The following is a 4,111-nucleotide window of genomic DNA, read 5'->3' as shown; positions in this document are numbered from 1 at the left end:
CCGTTAGACGCTGTCCTGTGAAATGAGGTCTGACAAGTGAACTGGCTTCTGGTTTTCTGTGGTTGAAGATTTCTAGAAGGAGACAGACGGGGAGGGGGAGATTCTCCTGGAAATCGCCTACTTCTCTCTCCCTCCCTCTCTCTCTCTCTGTCTCTGTCTCTCTGTGTCTCTGTCTCTCTCTGTCTCCATTTCTCTCTCTGTCTCTCTCTCTCTCTCTTTCTCTCTCTGCCTCTGCTCCCACACACACACACACACGTTTACCATGTGAAGCGTTAGGCGTGACTCCACACCCCACAAGCTGCTCCCCGAGGGTGGGACCCCCTAGCCAGGACTGACCCCAAGGCACATCCGTCCCACCTCCTCTCGGGGGAAGTGTTTGGGGCACACCTAGCCTGTGACAGGTTTCGGCCGAGTGTCTCCTGGGAGTCTCTCGCTCTGAGAGCTGGGGTCTAAGCCTGCAGCCCGGCGTTGGGGAACGGTCCACAGTCAACAGGGACAAACCAGTGAGAAACCAGGATTTAGGACTCACAGCCCCACAGCTAAACAATCTGCTGCAAACTGAATTAATGTTGTTGAGGAAGCTGAGACCTAACCCATCAAGTCCCTGTCTAGCACCCTGCTAATTAATGCAATACAAGAGGGAAAACTGTATTCTTTGGTTACTAAGTAAAGGTCAATGTAGGAAAAAATGTGAATTTAGTCAAATCAGATAGCATCTATGATAATGTTCCTTCCTTGTCTCCTGTAACTGTTCACAAAGACCTGCTGTGATATCTCAGGGCTGCAGCCCGTGGGACCCTGACTGTCCACACTCGCAGCTAAGTGGCCTGTCCTTCATAAGCTCTCTCTGTAGACAATCCTCTGTCCTTTCAAGTGAATTTTACCAGGATCCCTCTCAGCCTCCAGTTCCATTTAGTCCATGCCTTGAATCAACCAGGGATCATTTAACCAGTGCAGACACGTGGGCCCTGCTCACACATGAATGCAGGGTAGTGGGGTGGGAGCCGATACTGGTGATTTAACACCCCCCCACCCCCCGCCGCCCCATCTCACCTGGATGCCCATCTCTGTCTCTGCTGTCGGCCCTGCCCAGCCATTCACATCCTGTCCTGGGCTCAGGAAGGAGCAGAGGTCCTGGGTCCCCAGGCCGAGGTGATCACCTTTCCACCTCTGTGAACTGGGCCTCCTCTGACCTCAAGGGCCTGGACTGGACAGCAGGTAAGTCCAGGCGCTGGGATGGAGGGGCCGGCCCCCCGCAGCCCGGGTTCCTAGGGTTGGGATCCCTTTGTAACCTGTGGTCCTTTCTCTCCCGCACATGGATCTGAGGAGCTGAGCTGTTGGTGCCTGACCCTGAGTCTGTCCAGGTGCCTTTGGGGCAAGAGGAGGCCACGGAGGAAGCAGGGTCTCACCTAAGGCTCAGCTCAGGCCCCACCGCTGACAAAAAGGAGACTCCTCTCTGTAAAGACTAAGAAGGAAAACGTTGATTGAATGAAGCATGGGCTGGTCAGTGCCCTTCCTCAGCTCCACCGCCTGCGCCAGCCCCCAGGCTTGGACCAGCCGGCGCCCCCGGCCCTGAGCCCCAGTCTGAGAACCAGCCCTGCTGCCTCCTGCTGGACACGTGGGCTTTCCGTGTCTATGAGCTTTACCTGGGCCTCAGCAGACGCTTTCCTCCTATGCCTTCCTGGTCTCTCTCCACTCGAAAAAGACAGTGGAAAGGTCCTCACAGCCCTCTAAAGTGATCAAGGCTATTTCTAGCCACCCCTTTAAACTGGGGGGAAAAGGTGTCCCCACACGGAAGAGTCACCAGCCTGCTGCTCCCTTAGACCCTCCCCCTCTCTGGGACCCTCCCCCCTCTCTGAGACCCTCCCCCCCTCTGGGACGCTCCCCCCCTCTGGGACCCTCCCCCCTCCCTGGGACCCTCCCCCTTCTCTGGGACCCTCCCCCCTCCCTGGGACCCTCCCCTTTCTCTGGGACCCTCCCCCCTCCCTGGGACCCTCCCCCTTCTCTGGGACCCTCCCCCTCTCTGGGACCCTCCCCCTCCCTGGGACCCTCCCCTTTCTCTGGGACCCTCCCCCCTCCCTGGGACCCTCCCCCTTCTCTGGGACCCTCCCCCCTCCCTGGGACCCTCCCCCTTCTCTGGGACCCTCCCCCTCTCTGGGACCCTCCCCCTTCTCTGGGACCCTCCCCCTCTCTGGGACCCTTCCCCCTCTCTATTTCTGCTCTAGTGGGTGGCCTGGGTTCAGGACTAGGGCAGGCGCGCCATTTGCTTGCTTGGCTGGGGGTCCAGTAGCAAAGCAGGGAAGACCCATGCCGAACACCTGCTGAGACAGGAGAGAGATTGGGACACAGACGGTTCAACCAGTTCTCGTGGGTCAACAGGAGGCACAAAGAGGGAGCCGGGTTCCTGGGGAAGGTCTCGGGCAGGAGACCAGATGGGTCAGGAGGAGAGGTTGGTGTCTCCCAGCAGACAGGATGCATCAAGTGCACCAGGCAGAGCAAGGGCCAGGGTCACTGCACTGGAGGCAATGGAGCCCCGGGGGAGATGAGGCCATGGCCGAGACCAGCCCTGTGACCCAGCTGCCCAGAGAAGGCAGGTGTGGGGATGGGCCTGTGCCCATCATGGGGGAGCAGACACAGGGACAGATGCCCTGGAGAGCCCTTGATTCCCAGGAGCCCCCGGACCGTTGATGCTCCCTCCTTTCCTGGACACTGCCTCTGTCTCCCTCAGATGTCCAGGCCACCATCCCTGGGATCTGTGACTTGTGTCCTCCATGCCCTTGCACCGTGGAATGTCATTCTTGGGAATTTTGAAAAACCTAGAAAGGATGCTCGATTTGAGGAAAAGGAGTCCGTAAAAGAGAGTGAGAAACAGGAAGGCAGCAGGGATACTGAGAGTCCTGTACTGTCAGACAAGGCAGGAAGATATTTAAAGGCAGACGGAGAAGTAACGGGGCCAAAGTTACAGGGAGTAAGTTAGAGTCTGAAGGATCCACTGGATTCGGCAATTAGGAGACCTGGTGAGCTTTGCCAAAGCAGTTTCAGAGACACTGCAAAGCATCGTCCAGGCTCACACGTGTTAAAGAATGGACACAAAACACATACAAGACAGAGGACCAGCACCCGTCATATGCAAAGGGCTTTTACAAATAAAAAAGAAAAGTGAACACTCCAATAGAAAAATGGAGGGAAAATAAAAACATGAGCAGGATATTTACAAAAGAGAAAACATGAAAGACCACAATAGTAGCCCCATGGCAGATACGCCATGACCCCTCTAACAGGTGAGGAAACAGGCACGGAGCAGTGTAATGACTAACCATGGTTTTTGTGTGGATTAAATGAAGCAACCCCTCGGAAGCGCTTAGAGCAGGGGCCCAACCCCCCGGGCCGCACGGCAGGAGGTGAGCAGCAGACAAGCGAGCTAAGCGTCATCTGCCGCTCCCCATCGCTCCCCATGGCTCGCGTTACCGCCTGAACCAAACCTCCCATTGCTCGCGTTACAGCCTGAACCATCCCCCTCGCCCCGACCCCGTCCGTGGAAAAATTGTCTCCCATGAAACTGGTCCCTGGTGCCAAAAAGGTTGGGGACCGCTGGCTTAGAGTTTCATCATCTGACGTGTTGTATGCACACAAAAACCCTTTGTTTATTTATTCACTCAGCTTCTATCACTGAGTCCCAGGACGCCTGTGTGCCCTTGGTCGCACTTGGCCACACATACTGCACATGGGTCTTCCCTCTGGGGCTCGGCGCCGTCTGGCTCCTGGCCTCTGACGTGGGCCTCCCGGAGTGGGGATCACACGCTCTGTCCGTGAATGAACCTGCTTCTTCCACACAACATGGTATCGGCCGGTGGGGGTCACCCCCTGGCTGTGGCTACAGCCACACTGCACTTTTCTCTGCCTGACTACGCACCACATATCCATCCATCCCCTCAGTTACGGGCATCGGGTTGTCACCAGTCTGAGTCTGTTATGAAGAAAGCCGCTGTGAACATTCTCATGCATGTCTTTTGTGGACCCGTTTACTCATTTCTCATAGTCATACTTAGGAATGCAATTGTGGGATCATAGGATGGGCATATTGTAAATTTAGTAATTATGGCTGAAGAAT

The sequence above is a fragment of the Eschrichtius robustus genome, chromosome 9 (assembly GCF_028021215.1).
Source record: "Eschrichtius robustus isolate mEscRob2 chromosome 9, mEscRob2.pri, whole genome shotgun sequence".
NCBI classification, from domain to species: Eukaryota; Metazoa; Chordata; class Mammalia; order Artiodactyla; family Eschrichtiidae; genus Eschrichtius; species Eschrichtius robustus.
The sequence above is the reverse complement of the archived record's forward strand: the minus strand, read 5'-3'. Positions refer to the sequence as shown.